Genomic DNA, 23,186 nt, shown 5'->3' with positions numbered 1-23,186 from the left:
TATCAAATACACTGCAGAGAAACGTCACATGCAATTAGTTACTTCATAGAGTTTTTTTTTTTCTTTTTAATTTCTCTACAGTGCTAAGAGTGTCTTAAAGAGAGAAATCATCTTTGAATGTCTATTGTAGCTGGTCCTATCCTTCCTGTCGATATCTTCTCTGCATGCCTATCTGAGCATCTCCAACAGCCAATAGTGCTGGCTGTTTCTCTGGTGACCAGAGTCTGCCAGTCTACATGCTAGATAGGCTAACAAGTGCCCAGAAGGTAGCACCTCCCAGGAACAGTGACCTTGCCCCTTTGTTGGAGTGACTCCGAGAAATGCTGGCTCTCAGAGTTCCTTGTGGGATTGGGCTCTGATGCTCAGAACAGTATTCTGCACAATAACCCTTTTTATTGGCTTCCTTTCTTCCCTATTTCACTTTCCCATGCCCTTAGTGATGCTTTCTGGAATCACTCAAATGAACTCAAAGTATTTACACTCATATCCTTATCTCAGGATCCACTTTTGGGGGGAACTCAATCTAAGATGCTTATCATGTGGATTAAGGCCTGGAAAGTATTATGTCCTTAGTGAATGTCGATAATAACAGTCAAAAGAAGCAGAAAAGAAATTATCTTCGTGAAAAATATTGCCCAATGGAAACATGTAAAGTCAGTTTTTAAATTTAATATTTCTTTCAGTGTTTCTAACCAAATAATCTTCTTATAATTTAACATATAAAAATGTTAGCATCTCTTATATTTTCATATTTCTGATAGCTTCTCACACCTGCTATCCTTAGTCTATCAACCTCTCACATTTTATTCCAAATTTTAAAGTCCTACAAAGGAACATTCCATGAAAATTAAAAATAATAACAACAGTAGTCAATATTTATGGTTTGCTCTGTGCTGTCTTAAGTGCTTCACATGTATTAATTCATTTAAGCACCATAACAAATCCAGGGGTATGGTATTATTATTTATCCATCAGTTGGTTGATTAGGAAACACACAAAGAAAACAAAATTATTATATTTGGATGATAAACTTGAATATTTAGAAACCTAAAAGAACACTCTTCAAAACTAATAGAATTAATAAAGTAGTTTAATAACAGAGTCAGAAAAATACTTCAGGAGACAAGAGGATCAGACAAGATTTATCACTTCCCCGCCTCATAGGTTCTTTTATAACCTATCCAAGGACAACCCCTACCTATGACTACAAACAACTGGGCCAGGAAGCACATAGTCTGATGTCAAATAGGAAGGCCTTCTTTGAGAATTTAAGCCAAGAGACATGGAGAGTGGTTCAATTTGTGGCTGGAATGAGGATCATGTCAAGCCAAAGCTGGAACCTTATCAAACCAAATCCAACCACAAGCTAGACATTATCATGATGAGCAGAAACTATGAGGAAGCAGAGAAAGCCAACTAACTAGTAAAGAGGAGAGACATTTGAGTTGAGCAGACACTTGGCCTGAGATCCAACTAAAAGGACATATCTGTACCAAGAACTTAGGGCCAAAAATTCCAGGAGGGATGACATCAAGTACAAAGATGCAGAGGCTGAGCAAACTTAGTAAAGATGAGGCATAGAAAAAAGGGTAGAGGGTAGGATCTGTGTGAGCTTAGGGAGGGTGATCCCAGATAAGGGCAGTGGGGTAGCAGCCAAGCGGAGTGGGGGCTGGAGGGCTGTGGTGAGAGATTTGAATTCCTTTATTGGGAAGCCCAGCCCAGCTCTGTTCTGCCTCCCTTTGAAGCTGTTCCCATTGGCCTCGTTGAATGGAATCTCACCTTCTTAAGAACATTCACAGGCATACACCTCTAGCAATTGGCATATAAAACCCTGAATTGCAGATTTTCCTTTTACATGGTTTATCTTCCCAAAGATGTTTAGTCTTAGAAATCAGGAGCCATGAATCTTTATATGGTTTAGAGACAGTAGTGAGCTGGGATGGACGTCAGTGTACCATATATATTTGTTGACTCAACGAAAGGGACACTAATGACATATTCCCTACCAGTGGCCAGAGTTTCTTACTAGGTTTTCTCCATAGAAGTTCTATGGCACAGTATGTGGCATGAAACTGTTCACTAAGGCTCTCCTTGTCAAATTGGTTTATCAGTAAAACTGATGATCAGGAGCCAATAACATCTTTTTTGTTAGGGTTTTGTATATTTGAGTAGCTGGGAAATGAGGAGTATCATTTTATAAATCTAGGAAAAATTACACAGCCTTTTAAGTAACATTTACTGAACCCCTACCACAGGGAAGTATTGTGTTTATTGTTTTACAAGCATTTCTTGGTTAATCTTCAAGCACCCTATGAAAGCACATCTAGTATGTGGCAAAATCAGTCAACCGGGAGGGTCAGTTAAATCTGAGTTCATAATTTAACCAGCAGACTAAAGTTGTTCTAGGTTGCTAGGTTGCCTGGATGGAAGAGAGAGAGATTTCCCTTTTACTTTTGTTCTTAAATTAATTATACATCTAGCACATTCTCCCTGTTGTAGGATTACCTTATATATGGGTAGGATTTTGACTTTTCTCTAATGTTCATGAGGCCAAAGGATTCAAACGTGTAGAAATGAATTCATCCAGCAGTCTTGCTCTTCCTATGGTACCTTCCCAATCTTCAATTTTTTTTTTCTAGCAGTGATTAGTTTTTACAAGTGGAGTATACTTTTAGCAAAAGAAACTTTTCTGTTAAACCTGTATTTATAAGAAAGTACATGGAAAATATGTCACATTTTTCTATTGAAGAAGAAAAATTATCCATTAAGAAGTCTTCTGAAACCTTTGACAATAAGCATTTTTGCCCATATTTAAGGTTTATATCAAATATTTGAAAATTTGAAAAACATTGGATTAACGATAATTAAAATTTTATCTGAATGGGTGGCATCATAATGTGTCAACTTCTTTTTTGTCTTTGAAAACTATTAACTGGTAAACAGGATTTACAGGAACACTGCAGGTTTAACAGTTGTGATTATATGAATAATAAAAACAATATCAACTAAGAATAATTTCTTTGGAACTTTTTCCAAGTTAGAACCAGCTCCATCAAATTGCAATTATTCTTAGCTACATTCTATCATAAAGACCTGTGATTTCAAATAGAACCTTTTTTTCAGCCTTAAACCTTCAGGATGTGATATAATTGGAGAAGGACTCAGCTGTGTGGCTGTAGTTGGCTGTGGATGGTGCTCAGAAAGCTTTAAGTCTGTTTTTCAAGGACCATCACCCACAACATGCTAGAAACCTCAGTTTTATCCAGCAGAAAATTAAATAAAATAATTAAATTAAATAAAAGAATACTTCTTTATGTTAAAACAAACATCGATATATGATGGAATAGAAAGTGAAAGTGACACTCATTAAAAAAATTGAACACAGGACTTCAAAATATGTTAGGTTGAAATGACGGGATTCAGATTTCAATTCTTTCTGTCATTTGAAAAATAATCGACCTCATTTAAGACCCAGTGTTAACCAGTCTGATATGATTTGAATCTCGGTTTTGCTATTTCCTGACTGTGTGCCTTGGGCAAATTATTTAACCTCTCTGAATCTCAGTTGCCTCTTCTATAAAATGGGGATGATACTGCCTCAGAGGTTCGCATGAGTAAATATTTGTAAATTGCTAAGAACTGTCCCTGGCACTAGTGAGTGCTAGATAAGTGTCTGATAATTGAATTACAAGAAATTAAGTCGGAAACACAGCAGTAAGTTTTGAGAAAATTTAACTGCTATCAACATGAGGAGGATTGGCTCTGAGAATAACTGGATAATACACCCAAGACCCATTTCTGCTGCTCCCATGTTGCTTTCCTTTCTCTTCCTCAACTGGGAAATTATCTGTGACTATAGTCACCCTCACCGAGCATGTGAGGGCATCTTTTGATTTTAAATCCTTTGTTCTTTCAATTGTCCCACATATTCCCAAGGATATAGACATGTCTCAGAGCATTCTTAAATTTCTATGTGTCTATAAATCACCTGAAGATATTGCTAAAATACAGATTCTGATTCAGGAAAACTATGCTAGGGTTTTTGATTCTGCAATTTCCGATAAGCTCCTAGGTAACGCCTCTGGTGCTAGTTTTAGGATCACACTCTGAGTGGCAATGTCCAGCAGTGTCCTGGTATATTTTACCATCTACAAAAAAAAATATCCAGCATAATTTAAAATATGTGCTTCTACTTTGGGTCCCAGACCCATATAAAGTGTCTCATATAGTATTGTGGCCAAGAGATCTCTTCTGCTCTTAAATATCTCATGACTATGAGGAAAATGACCGGAATACAACAATGACATTTTAAATGATTGCCCATCTGCTCCTTTTCTGGTGCTGGGAGGTGAGCAGAGAATTTTAAAAACCTCCCCCACCCAATTTGATTTCCTCCATGAACATTTGACAATGGAATTTTCAGAGAAGGTGTGTTCCATAGTTCTAGGCAGAGACTCTTCCCTGGATCCAGCAACATATGGCAGGCCTGTGGGTGGCACTGTAAGCAGGTAGGGAAAACTGTGATTTTCTGGCAGCGAGGCACAGGCTTTTGACAATCTGAGTTAGGCCCTCAGTAGTAGCAGCAGGAGAAGGGATGGGGTCAGGAGGAGAGATGGAACAGGAACCCCTTTCCATGGGCTATGCCAGCATTTTGGGGCTCAAATTAACAGCACAGTTCCAGGGGAAATATTCACAAATATTCTTACCTGTGGGAGACTCACAGAAGGCTCCTTCCATCCTCTCCACTCCTCCCAGAATTCTGTGAAAACATATCAACAATGTTATGAGGGTAACGAACTCATAAAACAATCATTGGTTTTTCAACTTTTAAGGTTCCACTCAGTAACTGGCTCATTGGATGTTTGTCAGGTAATCAACTGCCTAAAAATTCTTCCCAGGGAAAAGTTTCCATTTTTCCTTTTTTTTGAAAATATCTTTTTTAGAGCAGTTTTAGGTTTATAATAAAATTGGGAGGAAGGTACAGAGATTTTCTATATACCCCCTGCCCCCCAACCACACATAGCCTCCCCTCCTATCAGCATCACTCACTAGAGTGATGCATTTTTTTTTAAAATCAAGGATGAACCTACATTGATGCATTGGAGCCACTCAAAGTTCATAGGTTACCTGGGGGCTCACTCTTGGTGTTGTACGTTCTATAGGTTTGACATAGATACATCAGGTATAATGATGTGGATACTTCATGCACTGCCCTAAAAGTACCCCCCTACCAATCCCTCACAACCACTGATCTTTTATTGTGTCTGTAGTTTTGCCTTTTCCAGAATGTCATACAGTTGGAATTATACAGTATGTTGCTTTTTCAGATTGCCTTCTTTCATTTCATAAGATGTACTTAAGTTTCTTCCATGTCCTTTCATCATCTGATCTCTTATTTCCTACTAAACAGTATAGGAAACATTTTCTTCTAGGAAAAAATTCACCTTGAAAATGCTAGTTTACTTCAAATGCTTAAATATTTGAGGACTATAAGGAAATATTTTTAGAAAAAGTGGAGGTACAAAAATAAAATACAGATTCAGAAAACATGTATCAGGGAATTAGAACCTTCTATGCACCAGAAAAACTGTACTGCACCTAACATAATATTTTTTCCTGATTTTGAGGCTTTTGGGGCCTTCCCAGAGTGGCTGCATCCCAGGAGGAATAATGAACATGCTGCTCTGCTTTATATGTAGGTATCCCAGGCTACCAAGCATCTACGTCCAGCAAGTGCCATCTGCTGCTCCTGGCAGTAACCAAGGCCACAGGTGGAACAGGTGGAAGTCCTCCTTCAACTCCTCAGCTCCCGGGGCTCACCCAGCTGGGTGTTTGCACAGGTGGCTCTGTCACAGCCTGCTGTCCTGTACCCTGGATTCGGGACAAGTCCTGGGAAAATTTGCTTCATACCTTACCATCTTTGACCACTTGCTCTGATTACTGTCATGGCTTTGAAATGATCTAACATGTCATCCAAAGTGCAAAAGCCCATTCTTAAACAAGATCAGAGAACTCACAACCCCAAATCCTTTGTTACTTTATATCAATCTGGGTGTCAGGACTTTCTCATTCTTGGATTAGTTTCTTGGAACCATACAATTTCCCCTTTAATTCTTTTCGTTCTCCTTTCTTCCACCTTTCCCATCTGCACTCCTCTACTCTGAGACCCACTTCACCATTAAATCATTTGCCAGGGGAATAATTTCTCATGTACCTCTCAAGGCTTCAGACTTGGTGTTCATAAAATGAGGATAATAATTATCCTGAGGGACAATGTCACTGAAATCACTTTGAAAATGGTTAAATGTTCAATTATCAATTTTTACTGTTAAATAAGGAAATAGCAAACAAAATCTAAGAACCCCAGTAATTCCACAACCTTCTAAGAGAAGTTGGACTCTAAAATTGCTAGAGCTACATGTACCCTTTCATTGATGATGAACATTCTGGAACAATTATATTTTCTTTGATTTGCTCTTTACCTACCTTCTTGCTTTTCTGTTTATCCTTCTCTTTCCTCTCCCTTTTCCCATTTTTCCTAACCATCTCTCTTTCCAATTTCTTGCTTTTCTTTCTTCTCAGAATAAGCATGGAGAGGATTGTGATTGGCTTGAAGCAAGATTTCTGTGACTGAATGTGTTAAGGGTAGATTAAAGTGGTCCAAGACAATCGTATCTTATGCCTCTATAATGGCAGTCCTTAGCACAGCTTGCCAAGTATTTCAGGTTCTTCGTGTTTTGAAAACACAGTAAGATTATATTTCCTAGACAGCTTGTAATTGAGTGGGACCATGTGACTAGTTCTGGCCAATGAGGTATGAGCAGACAACATATATGTCATTTCCAGGCTGGCACAGCCAGTTGTTGATATAAAACTCTCCAGAACTGTATCTTTCTGGTACAGCAACTGAAAATGTTGGAGATGATACCTATGTTATCAGCCTGAGCCCATGAATGATTACAAGTAACAGCTCTTAAGAGACCTGTGGTGAATGTATAATCACGAGGAAGAAAGAAACCTTACTTTTTAAGACAGATTTTGAAGATTTTTTAGTAAAGTAGGAATTAGACTTTCCTGATGTCTAAAAGGAAACTTCCACTGAATAGTAAACTTCTCCAGAGAAGAGAAGAAAGGAAAGAAGGGAACTGTTTTTACTTTGAGGTTATTGTGTGCCCCTGCTAGGTGCTTTCATAACAACACATTACATTATTATTAAACTGACCCAAAGAATTCAAATTATAGCTACTTCAGTATTTTAAAGAATTGTAATACTACATATCCATGAGCATCTTTTAACACAATAATTTTTAAGCCATAGGTAACTAAGATAATAAATAACTTCAGTGGAAAACCTAGATTTTAACAAAGGTTAAAATGGCCATAATGTGAATCTCAAGAGAGAATGTGAAAGTAAATGGTTATCATTTATTCATTCAAACATCTGCTTATTTGATCAAATATTTATTAAGCACCTACTTGATTAGGTATCGTGTTAGATGCTAACAAACAGTAACCACCTTAGATAAATCCTTTACAGTAACTGGAGCCACTTTCCATTTATTATCTCACTAACCTCATAAAAGCAAAATGTTCATTCAATTTTGAAGATGAAGATGAAGATGAGAAACAGGAATCAACTTGATCAAGCTCACTCAGGTAGGTAGTAATAGAACCAAGATTTAACCCCTATTTTCACACAAAGTCAATCTTAAATATTTGATAGTTATAGAAAAAGACTATTGGGGAAAAGTTCAAAATGGAAATGTACTTATAAAATGTATCATTATCTGTATGCTGAAGAAAGGAATTTTTACCCTAAGCAATGGATGCCTTAGCTCGTAGACCTCTGAAATTGTAGACAACCCTTAGAAGATCCTGAAAGTAGTCAATGACCTAAAAAACATTCAGAAAAATCCCTCTACAATTATATTCTTCTTAGACTAGCTAAGAGACGATAGAAATCCATTTTCAACATTTTATTTTCCATTAATTTCAGCATTATTGAGGAAATAGTCATTATATTTACTTTCTTCTTTTTGTATTTGTAAAATAAAAAGATAGAAAAATATAAAGCAAGTCAAAACTTATTTGGAATTTTTTTCTGTATTTTACTAATGACAAAACTGGAGGGGCACTCTTGCTTCAATATTCTGGTTTGTAGAAATATGGAATAGCAGAGATGGAAGAGAAAATAAGAAGTCATCTGAACCTCCACTTTGTTTAGAGATGTATAAACTGACTCTCAGTCAAGGACCAATGGCTTCGCTGTGGGACTGGGACCAGAACTCAAACCTGCAGTCCCCCACCATTGATCAGTCACACTGGAATCCATTTGAAGAAAAATGAATTCACTCTCCCTTCAATTTTGATTCAAATGGTATATCACTACATTTCAAAACATCTTACTAGACATATCAGTAGATTAGAATGTGATAATTTAGGCGCTTGAGTCATTTAAAAAGTGTTCTATTCACAGCAGGAAAATTAGAATGTTGAGATGTAACATTAGCACAACAGAAGTTACCACAGCGAAAACAAAACCTTCTGCCCTGTGTCATGAGCTACCATCTAGCTGAGGTAAAATATGTGTCAAAATTCTTCTCAGTACATATTGATAAACACAAAATTAATTTACACATATAATTGGCATTGGGATTTACTTTACATATTTTATTTTCCTCTCTTTTCTACAAACTAATGACATTGAAACTGATACAGTACCCTGAAAGGAACTGAGAGCCAAAGCACATATCAAGAGCCCTGAAGTGTAGGTCTACCTCAGCTCATTGAGTTGTTGGTTATGACCTCTTGGGCCACTTCTCTGAATCTTGGTTCCCTTGTTTTTAAAATGGAGATATTGGACTCCATTCTCCAGGATGCCTTCAAGCTCTAGCATTCTTCAAAGGCTTATTGGTCAAGCTACTGGCAGGGTTCAAAATTGGTCACCAGTTAGTTCAAGAAGAGGCTGCTGTAAGTGGCTTACTTTCAGATTTTGGGCAAACAAAGGATGAGGGGGTACCCAGGCATTAGCAATAGTGGAAAGCTTTTACCAGCCTTATGTTTGAAGGAAGGAGGTAAAGAAATAGATACCAGAGCTTAAGGAGCCCTTGGACTCTGGATGAAGGGCTACTAGCACCAGGCTCTGGTTGATGTGTTTTGAGAAGGATATGCTGCCAGAAACACAGCCTCAAAACAAGGAGGAGTCAGGGAAGAATTAATCTGATGACCTTTCTTTCCTCCAGCTTTCTAGTATCCTATCCCTCAATGGCCAAAGCCAATTAGAAGCAAGAAGCTTGGTGAAGCTGGGGTCAGCCTGGCTGACCTCTGACCCCAAAGGTCAGCCAACCAGGGCAAGCCCAGGGACGTGAAGGATGAAGAAGGATGTCGGTAGTGGGGGGAGTGGAACTACACAAATTCTGATATCAAATAAGCTTTTATCATCAATTTCTTCTCTTTACTTGAAATTCAGATAAATCTTAATGAAATGTTTTCTTGGATCTCTTTTTGTGTTGACCATTGCATTCCTTCAAAAACACCTCAATAAGAACAAAAAGTAAGTACTCACGAAGGCATAATTCAACTCTTTTTATTTCATTTCTTTTTTACTAGCGTTACTTCATTTTGTTCCTTCTGTTATCTAGCTCACTAGTGAAGTCTTTTCCCTCCTGATATAGTTCACAAAGCCTTGGTTTTTACATACCTTTTATTTTATAGTTTTTTATTTTTTAAAAGATTTTATTTATTTATTTGTTAGAGATACACACATGGAGAGAAAGAGACATAGGCAGAGGGAGAAGCAGGCTCCCTATGGGGAGCCGGGTGCAGGACTCAATCCCTGGACCCCAGGATCATACCCTGAGCTGAAGGCAGATGCTCAACCCCTGAGCCACCCAGGCATCCCTATATGCCTTTTAAATTCCACTCTGCTCATAATCCAGGCACCTTTTCTAAAATCCTCTGTAAAACCAATATGTTAAAAAAAAAATCACGTCCCCTATTAGGGGGAGGAATAAATGACATTCTTAAATTTAAATAGTTGTATAAACAGCAAAGATGGATGCAGTTCACTCTGATCAGATAATAAGTTTGTCAGGTTGCACATGTATTCTGGAACTGGGATGATGTGTCAAATCTCACACCATGCATTTTGTGTGCACCAGTAGGTGGCATGCATAAATACCGTGCAGCACAGCACCCATCTGCGTGGGATCCCTTCTACTGAAAGTCCCTGCAGGGAGCAACCCTGGCTCCCATAAAGTCAGGTTTTGCAAAGAATTGCATTTATCTTTTACTTTGATTCAACTCCCTGCAAAAGTTTCTCTAGGATACAGTGTCACTCTTACCAGGTCAAATAAGCCAGGTGGGGTGCCATTGAAGAAAATCTAGCTTTGAATGTGAGCCAAAAAAAATCAAAGTGGAAACATAAATGTCAGAGGACTAGAGAGCAAATGCCAGGTGTCCCCCTAGTTATCACTAACATCAATATTTCAAGTGCAGTGGTTTTATCCAAGCTCACACAAGATAGAGAAGCCATTGTCAATAACCTAAATACTAATACAGAGCAAATGTCATCTTGTCCCTAGATCAGCTCCAGAGAGGTATAGACAACAGGAATAACTTTTTTGTTGTACAGTTTTGGAGGGGGAATAGGGACTATCATCAATGAGTTGTGGAGACAAATGGAATTTGTACTCTCAGAAAGTGAAGGGTGGAGATCTACTTTTAATAAATCTTAACTGAGGTTGGCTTTTGGAATTATGCAATTGATGCATAATTCTGGTTTCCCCCAGTGATGAGAGACAGCCAGCTTATTGTACATGAAACTCATGATTTCCTCATGCTCTATGAGATACAGGCTTGGAACCTGTGACTCAGGAAAGTGGTGGTATTTGTGGCCTCCATAGTTAGTATGCTACATACACTTGCTCTTTTTCTCACACAGGATGCCCATTGTCCTTTGAGTAATATTAGAAGAATGATTCCTTTGGGTATTTTTTAAAACAGCTTCTGCATTTTAAAAATTCTCTTTTGGAATGCCTGAGTGGCTCAGTTGGTTAAATGTCTGCCTTTGGCTCAGGTCATGATCTCAGGTTCTGGGATTGAGCCTCACATCAGGCTCTCTGCTCAGTGGCGACTCTGTTTCTCCCTCTTCCTCTCCCTCTGTGGTCTTTCTCGCTCTCACTCTCTCTCAAATAGATAAATTAACTAAAATTTTTGAAAATTCTCTTTTGAAATGGAAACTGAGCTATTTAGATATTCTTTTTGTCCTCTATCTGCTTGTCTAAGCAATTGTCAATAGCACACTGTCCTGGAGGTGGGCCATTCAATCAAAGAACAATTGGGGAGAAAGAAGTCAATCTGTAGTTTTAAATAAGGATATTCTAATTCCAACTCTGAGATGAATAAGCAGGCAATCATGGAGTGTGATATCCCTCCAGCTGAAAGAGTGCAGTCTTATACTGTAGAAGGTACTCTCTATTTCTGTTGGTTAAGCCTCCTTCTTCCATCTCCCTGTTTTTGCAAGAACAAATAGGGGAATAGATTTCTCCTCTAGATCCTGTGTGTGTGTGTGTGTGTGTGTGGTGTGTGTGTGTGTGTGTGTGTGTGTGTGTAGTAAGGGTGTGGGGAGGAAAGAGAGAGACATTGGAGATTGAAGGACTGGTATTTGGATGAGGTTAATGACAGTGGTCAGAAAGGAAAGAGTTAAACTTTTGAAAATCCTCCATCAGTAGAAAGGATAAAAAAATCAATGGAATAAAACTATTTTTTTTTTTTTTATAAAAGAAAGAAGGTCAAGTTGTGGAAAAAACAAAATGGAGGCATTTTTACTAAATATTAGATTTTTGAGTTTTGAAACAATCTAGTAAACAAAACAATGGAAAGAAATAAGAAAATGGAATATAAAAAAGTAAATTTTTGACAGCCTTTTCTAGTCAAAATTTTATAACAACAGAAGTTCTATAAGCTCCCTGAGGACACAGAGAGATAGCCTGGATATTTTTAGGATTGGATTATTTATGTCTATTTATTAAAAATACATTATGGCATTTAAATTTAATGAATACAAAACAGTAGTCATAAATACCAGAGGAAAGAGTTAGGTTAATTTGGGGACCTAAAGGGATAATTTTATTTGGGTCATAAAACCCAAATGGTAGGTCCTAGTGGTGTTTCTAAGAGGGTATTTAAGAAAATCACAGACTCTACAGAGGCTATCTTTTCTCTGACCCTGAGAGTACTTTCATTTAAATGACAAAATGTCTTATTGTGGAACGTGACTGTTAAGATCAATTACGTGACCCATATAAGAAAAAAATATATTTTCCTGTATGTGAACCAGTTTTCTAGCTAAGTATATTTTCATGTCTACATAATCATATCTGTGTGTGTCAAGCTACACAATTTTCCCTTGGCAGCTTGAAACCGTTTGGAATATTTTGGAAATTATATAACTAATTGTTCATAATTTGATATCTAGGTTGTTGAGTGTTTCTAGGCTGAAGGGTAACCTTTCAGATCCAAAGAGAAAAATATCTGGTCAGATATGTTTACTTTAATAAGATAAACAGGCTTGCCATTAGCCTCTGTGGTACCATTTGTTAATTAAGAAAAGACTCCCTGTCCCCTCACCCCCCCGGTTTAGGTGTAGCTGCAAGCCACAGCTTGGCTCCTGAGCATGGGTGGATTTCAGCCCCCACTCACCCCTGCAGCCTGGCACTGTATTACAATACACAAACTTTGCAACAGTATGTCAGAGCTCTGAATATTAAGATGTTAAATGGCTGGCACTGGAATAAGGCTACAAGAGATTTTGCATGCATTTTTATCTCGCAACCAGTATTCTTGGTAAATTGATAATCAGTCTCAGATACCTGAATCACCCTACAGATGAGTAAGAGAAGAGGGAAGGTGTTCTCAGTCTTTTCTACAAAGTGGAATCTCCTCTATTGTTCTTCACTCATAAGGCTTTGTTTTGAGATAATCAGTTCAACAAAGTAATTGAACTCCTTAAGTAACTATTTGTTTGCATATTTTGATCTTTGAGTCAAGCTAATGTAACGACCAACAGAGCTTCTGATTAGCATATGACGAGTATTGTCATATTGGGTCGGTATGATTTTTAGTTTAGAAAAAATAAACATCCTTTTATTTAATCCATGTGTCTATTCCCCACATAAATGCATGATTTTCACATGACTTTTGCTTTTTATATTTATTTGTGTACTCTGAGGGTTTGAAACTCTAAATTAGGAATAACTACTCCAAACTATGTCATGAGCTATCTGTTCTTAAATTTATTCTGTTCTCATTATTGATAGTCCTGAGCTATAATGTAGGAAGAATTCAAAGGGCAAAATTATGGGTATAGAATAGTTAAGAAGTGAGAATCTCTCTAACTCTTTTATTGATTTTCCAATGTCTGAAGATATGAGAGATTCTGGCTAAAACTTTCCATTTTGCTTTAATTTTTCTGACATGAAGCATTTTAAGTATATGCCAAAAAGTAGATAGATATTAAGTAAGCCTTGCCTTTCCTTGCCTGACAAAGGAAAAAAAAAACTGTTCATCGTCTTTGGTTAGGTTTTATAAATTGGAAGGTATGAATAATTAGAGTTCCAGTGCATTATACTAAAGTCATCAGGACCTTGAATGAGTTGACTAGATTTAAAGGAAGGGAAATGAATCCCTAAGGAAAATTTGGGAAGGAGGGTATGAAATAAACTGACTGTGAATAGGAATAATGTTTCATTTATGCAAACTCCTTTTAAAAATCATATATAAACCTAGAAGAAAATATTTTAGAAATATGTGCATGTGTTGTAGGAAAAAATATGTATATGGTGGTATTGGGCCTTTGTCTTAAATAGAAAACAAACGTCAATATGTTTTAAGGTTTTTTTTTCCTAAGGAAAGACCTGGATAATATATGTCAGTGATTTTTTTTTTAATATATGTCAGTGATTAATCATATTTTCGTCTTTTTTATTTAGGACAGATAATGCAAAAATGTTTGAGCAGATGCTGTTGGTACTCAGCAGATCTCCTTAGATCTGTCTGACTCTTTCTATGTGCCCATTCCCTGGCTTCAGTGTGTTGGCCCCTGGAAGCTTAGACCTCAATTCTCTTTGGAGGACTGCCCTTGGGCTATTGGTGCCATGGTGACTGCATGCACAACCAGCCAGCATCCCTCCCTAAAGGTTCACAGGTCCCCGATGATGATGCTCATTAAGGACAGACAGACACAGGTTTTGAAGGCTCGGCAAACTTGCCTTATGTTGGGGTAAATATGGGGGTAGAATTTAGATTCCAGAGCTCTACAGGATGAGACTGGTTTGGGGTTTTGCCTGAAGTCGCGCCCTCACTTGTCTTCTGTCTTGCCCTCCTCATCTCCTTTCTTCACAGGTTTCTCTCAGGAGCCCTTCTGTATTGAATTCTCACGTCATTGTCTTCTTCTGGTGAAGCTGACCCATGACAATATTCAAATATTATTGAGGTAAAAAAATGTTCACATGCATGTGAAGGTTTAATACATCTTGGATGCCATGATAATTTCAAGATAAGATAAAATAATGATGGTGTTTCCTCACCATCCTTCAGCAAGGACTGGGAATCATGACCAATGTCTGGAAAAGCATAAACAAAGCTAACTTTTCCCCAACTAGAACCACAGGAAATGGTGGTAGTTTTTGATTATAAAAATACCAATGTATCGGTGGCTATATTAATCTATAGAGGCATCAATGATCAATATGGTGAAATTGAGTAATTATAGAAATGGAAGATCAAAAGAACCAGTCAGGGACCTTATGTTTCCTAAAAGAGAATGTAATACTACTGGTAGTGGATGCATAGTGAGGCTGAGTATTTATTTATGTCTGAAAGTGACTGAACTGGAGGTGACATTGGTTCCTGTCCTGGCTTAGCATCTTACTTTAAATTTTTGAAGAAATCATTATGTTCCTTCTCTAGACCTCAGTTTATTCATCGTGCACTAACTTTGGTGGTTTCAACTGAGCATTTTATTTGATTTCATTTTCTCTCCTTTCTTAGTATATCTGTTATATTTCTTTTCTTTTCTTTTTTCACTTTTTAAGTAATTGCCATAGAGTTTGCAATATACATTTACAGCTAATCCAAGTTCCCTTTCAAATAGCCCTATGCGACTTCACTGGTAGTGTTTCATTTAATAGCAAAATCATTCTAATTTCTCTCACCCATTCTTTGTATATATATATTTTTAAGATTTTATTTACTTATTCATGAAAGGCACACACAGAGAGGCAGAGACATAGGCAGAGGGAGAAGCAGGCTCCCCGAGGGGAGCCTGATGTGGGACTCAATTCCAGGACCCCGGAACCACAACCTGAGCCAAAGGCAGATGCTCAACCACTGAACCGCCCAGGCACCCCACCGTGTATCATTGCTGTCATTTTAGCTTATATGTAAGCAGACAGAAGCATATGTGATATATACATAAGCATACATAATCTAACTGTTGATGCTATTATTTTGCACAAACTGCTACGTGCTAGATCAATTAAGAATAAGAAAAAGTTCTTATCTTACCTTCACTTCCTCCTTCGTTAATGCTCTTCATTACTTTTTATAAATCCAAATATCTGACTTATTTTCTTTCAAAAGAATTTAACATTTCTTAGAAGGCAGGGCTACTGGCAACAAATTCCCTCAATTTTTGTCCGAGAAAGTCCTAGTTTCTCCATCACTTTTGAATGATAATTTTTCAGGGTGTAGAGTTCCAGGTTAAGGTGTATTTTTTTTTCTCATTCTGTCAACACTTCAAACATTTTACTTCACTCTCTTCTTGCTTGTCTGGTTTCTGAGGGGAAGTCAGATGGAATTCTTATCTTTCTTCCTCTATAGGAAAGATTTCCTCTGACTTCTTTCAGTATTTTTTTCTTTATGTTTTATTTTTCTGGAGTTGGGAAATGATATGCCTAGGTGTAATTTGTTTCCCCCATTTATCCTGCTTGGTATTCTTTGAGCTTCTTTAATCTATGATTTGGTGTCTGACATTAATTTGTGAACATTTTCAGTCATTATTGTTTCAAATATTTATTTCCGTTTCTCTGTTGATTATTTTTCTGGCATTCTCATTACATATATGTTACACCTTTTGTAGCAGTGCCACTATTATTGGATATTCTTTTCTGTTTTTTTTTCAGTCTTTTTTTCATGTTGCTTTTTGGTTTTAAGGAATTCTACTGATACATCCTGTAGCTCAGAGATTCTTTCTTCAGCCATGTCCAATTTAGCTACTAAACTTTTCCAAGCATTCTTTATTTCCTTTACAGTGAGTGTGTGTATATTTTATTTCTAGCCTTTATTTTTGGTTCTTTTTTAGGATTTCTATCTCTCTGTTTACATTGCCCATCTATTTTTGTAAGCTTTCCACTTATTCCTTAAATTATTAATCTAATCACTTTAAATGAACAATTTGATATGATACCAACATCCTTGCTAAGTCTGGATCTGATGCTTATTCTCTCTTCAAGTTGTGCTCTTCTCATTTTGGTATGCCTTGTAATTTTTTTCTTGATACGTAGACATGGCATACCTGACACTGGTTCCTGTGATATTTTTCAGTGGTCAGTCTCTGAGATAGTAAGCTATGCTTTCCTGTAGTCGTCTGTTTGTCTCTCTATTCTTGGAGATAGCAGTTTGCCCTGTGGCCTCCCCTTTCTTATGGATCCAAAAAGAGTTGTTCTGTTCAGCTTTTTACTTGTTGTTAGGATGGAGGAGTGACTTCTTCTAAGCTTCTTACATGCAAAACTGGCCTCTCCTTGCACTGAATGATTAAGTTCCTTCTAATTTTAGTTTTGTGATTGATACTGTTTGCATGGTCATAAACAGCCCCCTAACAAAAAGTCATATGTGAAGCTTCAGAATCTGGATATCTTAAATCTCAGTCAGTTACTAGTTAGTTATATATACTTCTCTGTATATCAGAGTGCAGAGGGACACTTGCTAGAACATCAGTGAATGAACTTCCAAAATGAAGGAAGTTGGTGGAGTATTGACTAGCTGGGAAAAAAGACACCTGATATCTTACCTGTGAAATCCAGCAGAATTTCATGGGTTGGTCTTATTTTTCCCGGGAAAAATTTCTGTTGCAGACTGCCTCTGTTGCAGATTAGATCCTTGGAAGATTAGCATGGACACAATAGAAGGGGAAAACATTACTCTCAAAGAAAAGAGAAAGAAACAAGAAAGAAAATACTAATACTAATATTGTTTCATTTGGGAGGAAACACATTCTCAAGCCTTAGGAGTCCTGTTTTTCCCAGTCTGTGATCACCATGGGAAAGTCGAGGGAATTCAAGTTCCCTGAAGTTCAGTTTATAAGAGAAGTATACCCTATTGTGGCCCTTAAAGATTAATTTTGATATTATGCATCAATTCCACGAATGCTCACATATATCATACAAGTGGGCTGGAGCCATTAAAATATTGAATATATCTTCAAAGTGCCAATGACCGTGCTGACCTGAGTCACCTTGGGTGTTAAGCTAATGGTTTGTGGGATCCTTAAAACACCATCATCCAGGATGCCTGGGTGGCTTGACAGTTGGGCGTCTCCTTTCAGCTGAGGGTGTGATCCCAGAGTCCTAGGATCGAGTCCCACACTGGGCTCCCTGCATTGAGTCTGCTTCTTTCTCTGCCCATGTCTCTGCCTCTCTCTCTCTCTGTCTCTCATGAGTGAATGAATGAATGAATAAATAAATAAATGTTTAAAAAACAAAAAACAAAACACCCTCATCCTTGTTCTTTTACCTCATTCTTCTTCCTTTTAGAACAGGAGTATGGTCAGGTAAAGTCATCCTGAAAAACAGACTTTCAGAAAGATTATGAGAAATTCTCTTTATATTATTAAAGTGTTTACAGTCAGAAATACTTTACCAAAACTACAAATCATTAATACTTCCCAAGGATATAAAATAACTCCTAATATTAGGATTTCAGGGATAGGGGCACCTGGGTGGTTCAGTCAGTTAAGTGTCTAACTCAATTTCAGCTCAGGTCATGATCTCGGGGTCATGAGATTGAGCCTCACATCTGGCTCCAATCTCAGCACAGAGTCTGCTTGAGATTCTCTTTCTTCCTCTCTCTCTCTCTCTGCCCCTCTCCCTGCTATAAATAAATAAATAAATAAATAAATAAATAAATAAATAAATAAAATCTTTTAATAAAAGGATTTCAGAAGTATTTGGAAATTCAGTCCTATTTTTGTACCAATTTTTTATTTAATTTTTAAAATAAGTGTTTATATGGTATAAAATTTTTGAAATATAAAATGAAATTTTCTCTTCTGCTCCTGTTCACCCAAAATATCTTTGTGAAGATAACTCATCTTACAAATTTCTTGTTATTTTTCAGAGCTATTTTATATAAGCAAAGATTTGTTTGTGTGTTTTGCGTACTGTTAGATACTTTTCTTTTTTCATTTAATAATGTAAATTAGAGAGTATTCCATATTACTGCTGAAGATCTTTTTTTTTATTTTAGATATAGTTCAATACCCCATGCTCTCTATCCCTCTTCCTTTAAAAAAATAGAACTAATTATCATCTTTGTTTATTGTTTATGATACCAAACTAGAATGTTAACTATATGACTAAATATTTTCAATGATTTTATTTACTGCACACATCTCCAATGCCTAGTACAATGCCTGGCACATAGGAGACATACTATAAATATTTAAATTTGTTTGATGAATGAATATATTAGATTTTACAGCATAATCTACTATATTGTATGTATTTAACAAAGTTTATTTAGTCAGTCTCTTATTAATAGGCATTTAAGTTATGTCCAACTTTTGCATTATAAGCGCTATTGCCACAAAAATTCTGTTAGTACATCAGTTAAGCCATGAGCCAGTGTATCTATAGGAAAATTCCTAAAAGCAAAGTTGCAGCTCAAAGGATGTAGGAATTTTAAATTTTGATTGATAGTGCCAAATTATTCTCTGCAAGTATGATGATATATACATCTATCACTAATATATGTATGTATAAGTAAAATTGTGCTAGTTTATTTAAAGGAAAATAAAATTTATATTGATTGACATTTAAGTGAATGCATGGTGCTTTCCTCCACTAGGAAAGTAAGCTGGACACTTAGCTTTATATAAAATTAAATATCTTTTCTTTGGTTTCAAAGAATAGTAACTATACAGAAGTCTAAAACAAATGTTAATTTGTTGTCGTTTAAGATTTCACATCTTCAATTCCTAAATTAAAAATTATGATTTAAAAATAAATGGGGCAGCCCGAGTGGCTCAACGGTTTAGCACTGCCTTGGGCCCAGGGCCTAATTCTGGAGACTGGGGATCAAGTCACACGTCAGGCTCCCTGCATGGAGCCTCCTTCTCCCTCTGCCTGTGTCTTTGCCACCGCCCCCCCCCCCCGTGTCTCTCATGAATAAATAAATAAAATATTTAAAAAAATAAATGCATTGTGTGCCTTTCAACAGTAAAATAATATTTAAAAAGTTGAGCCAAAGAAAATTAACTATTTTGGTTATTAATTATAATCATTAATAAAAAATGTAAAAACTCAAACTTTCTTCTGCATTTCACTATTCTTTATGAAACACTTCAGAGTTCAGTGTACTCTATATTAAACTGGGAATATATTTTTTACCTCATCTCTATTCATCATCCTGAAAATGAAGTTTAATGTTAGAGCTATTAAACCATAACAAGAGGGGAGATTCAAATCTTATAAGCAGTGATGCAAAGGGAGAAGACAAGATATGTTATGTGCAAAGGCATATCTTTTACCAAAGCAGTTTGTTTAGTTTGAATTAAGTAGATTAAAATATTTAATGAAGTTTCAAAGAGGAAATAAGATTACAAATCTTCATTAAGATATTATTACTCAAAGAAGAAATTTGATGATAATATTCTGTTTCCTTTTTCCTATATCCCCCAAAAGGAAATAAACCTGTTTTTACCTTGGATACAGGGAGCAAATATATTTTTCTCTTTATAAGTCATGTTGGAAATGTATAGATGGAAAACCAAGCATAGGTGCTCATAATGCTCCAAATAGCGATATTTCCTTTCAAACAGCATACCATCAGGCTGCCTAAAAAAAGAAAGCAATTTTTGCTTGGGATACAAGCAATGAACATGGGAAATGGTTACAAAGAGAACTCAGAACTGGTTTGAAGCCTACTGATTCAACATATGAAAACAAGTGTTTAGCGTGAAGACTTGTTGCATAAGGAAATGCCAGTATTTATTTTTGGAAATGTCAGGGAATTTAAAAGAAACTTCAGTCTCATTTTTTTTAAAGATTTTATTTATTTATTCATGAGAGACACAGAGAGAAAGGCAGAAACACAGGCAGAGGGAGAAGCAGGCTCCCCACAAGGGAGCCTGATGTGGGACTCGACCCCGGATTTGGGATCATGCCCTGAGCCAAAGGCTGGCACTCAACTGCTGAGCCACCGAGGTGTTCCTCAATCTCAATTTTTAAAAAGAGTTTAATAAACTTCAATAAAGGAAAACTTCTCCTATTGGTTGATTGAGTTCTTGAAGATTTTAAGTTAGTATAATGTGTCTTCTTTAGAGATAGGATTTCCCAAATATGGGCCAAAAGCAAGAATTGTGGTAGGACTAGCTGTACCCTAAAAGTCCAGGATCTGATAAGCCAAGAGATTTTTCAAGGGTCAAAAAGCAAATATAAAATATAAATTTTGGTACATATTCAAATAGGTGAGCCAATGGATGATTAGTATCAGAGGTGGTGGATCTAGAATGACATGTCGAGGTCCACAAAGCTATTGGACATGAGAGAGATGTAGTAGTTTTAGAGGAAACTGGTCTCAGATGTTAACTAAGGTGGAGAGGCAAGGTCACTGATCAGAACAAGGCAAGGCTTCATTTGAAGCGAAATGGCATGACAGGCAAAGATTTTTAGAAGGACAGTGCAGCACATCAAATATGAATAAAAGGTAACTTTAGCAAAACTATTTCCCATCCCGCACAGGTGTTTTATTTCTATTGTTGTTGTCCCTCCTATAGGCCACATTTCCCCCTTCTCTTGTTCTACCCTCTTGCATCACTAGAAAGGGCCATGATGTCTGTTTGGGTATCAGACCCAACTTTGCCACAGGTTACCTATCTTGTGATTCCATTCAAGGCCTACCCAGGCTAAATGGTGATTCTTTGAATACTGGAGTCTAACTGAACCCTGGACTTGGCACTGGATTATCTTCTTTTGACTCACTCTTGTCTATTGGCTGTTGGTGTAGACAGCTCATGACATCTCATTTTGGGGGGACTCTATACACTCATAATTTCTCTCATGGGCTCACTCCCTGAACTCCCCCCCCCCCCATATACCCCCTCTCCCAAATCTGGAGAGTACCTTTCCATTGACATACCCACAGATAAAAATTTACAATCATTCAGATTCTGGGGAAATAGGAGCAGGACTCAATTTTGTATAGTCCAACATTGGTAAATGTCGATGATAATAGCAGTGGCTCAGAAACTAGGTGCTGGGTGCTTTTCACAGCTTTTCTAATTTATTTCTCACAAATGCTCCAGTGTATTAAATATATAACTCCAACTTTAAGGAACAGGAAAATGAGATAACTTGCCCAAAGCCAATAGGTAGCAATCCAGATTGCAAACCAGGCAGTCCGTCTCCAGGGTTCACAATTTTTAACAGGCACTGGATCACAGCTATAGCAAGAAAACACTGAATTTCACACTGATAACTTACTTAGTAACCTAGATTTCTAAAATTAATTTTAGAGGAAACAGGATTGGTTTCAGAATTCTGGATATGCTAAACCTTCAGCTACAGCTAGATAGAGTTAACCTTAGACTTAGCCCAGCTAAGCCTCCAGATTTTTGCTGACTAGGAACAATAAGAAGGCCTCCAGTCAATTTACCAGAAGCTTTTACTGTATGTAGCAGTGAGCAGAAAAAAAAATCTTACTGGTTTCATCAGAAGATAGTATGTCAGAGGATGGCTAGATACTCACCGATCCTACCTACTCTTCTTGGACACATAGAAAGGTCACATTTTACAGCCTCTTTGGTGGTTAGGTTGGGGCTATATGACTGGGTTCTGGACAATTCAATGAGAATGAAAGTGATGTAGTATGCCTACAAGTGTGGCCTCTCAAACAACTTGCATGATCTTTATGCATGCTTTGTCTTCTTTTTTTTTTAATTTTTATTTATTTATGATAGTCACAGAGAGAGAGAGAGAGGCAGAGACACAGGCAGAGGGAGAAGCAGGCTCCATGCACCGGGAGCCCGACGTGGGATTCGATCCAGGGTCTCCAGGATCACGCCCTGGGCCAAAGGCAGGCGCCAAACTGCTGCGCCACCCAGGGATCCCTTTGTCTTCTTTTATATGACTAGAAAAGAAGAACTCTAAAATGACCCAAAGACACAATGGAATAATGCTATTTTCTGAATCATTCTCTCAAGCTTTTTAGGAGAGGGCTGGACCTATGTGGAACTGTGTCAAGAACAAATAATAAACTTTTAAAAAATTTATTTTGCAAATGTTAAGCCACTGAGATTAGGGTTATTCGTTATAATAGCTAATGTTAATTTGCCCTAACTAAAGATCTCAGGCACTTCCTTGATGCAAAGAAGCAGTGTAACTCCTTGTAGAAACCAGCCCCCATCTGGCCACTTTCTTTTTGGTTCTTGGGTACACTGGTGCTTAACAGCTTGAGAGGCACTGGGAGGACAGGAAAGCCACTGTGTTAAAACCCAAACAATTAAGCAGAGAATCCCCTTTCTGCTTTGTTCTCACCAGACCCATCTCCCAGGAATTGGACCTTCTTCCTATTCTGTCCTGCATTATTTCTGAACAGAATTATGAAAATAACCATGCTCAGCACATTACTGAACATGTCATCTTACTGCACGCAAAGCTATGGCATGATCAGATCTTGGATCAAAACTCCCCTTCCTCCCTGCATCTTGGTTAGAGTACTTATATCTCTTATTGATCATGCTTGAAGACCCAATTGATCCAGGATATCCAGTGGCAGAAGAGCTGAATAAGAATACTTGTGGCGAGCACTTTACACCCCAAGGTATTATGGGCATTATGTTGTATGTCAGTGTACCTAAAAAAACAAACTCAGCAACCAGTGGTTAGGTCATAATGTCTTATGGATTG

At 37.2% G+C, this 23,186-nt stretch overlaps 1 long non-coding RNA gene across 2 annotated transcripts in view; it reads left to right on the top strand.

Moving 5' to 3' along the window:
- Positions 1-23,186, top strand: part of LOC140623590 (uncharacterized) — a 53,137-nt gene that overhangs the window by 22,952 nt on the left and 6,999 nt on the right. The window contains exon 6 of one of the 2 annotated variants that reach the window (XR_012023153.1): positions 14,404-14,494. This is a non-coding gene — a long non-coding RNA (uncharacterized lncRNA). Of the gene's footprint in view, positions 1-3,123; positions 3,261-14,403; positions 14,495-23,186 lie in introns of those variants that run through there. The other variant, XR_012023154.1, reaches the window with a different exon arrangement.

This window comes from Canis lupus, chromosome 33, assembly GCF_048164855.1.
Source record: "Canis lupus baileyi chromosome 33, mCanLup2.hap1, whole genome shotgun sequence".
NCBI lineage: Eukaryota > Metazoa > Chordata > Mammalia > Carnivora > Canidae > Canis > Canis lupus.
This window is presented reverse-complemented; position numbering and strand designations above follow the sequence as displayed.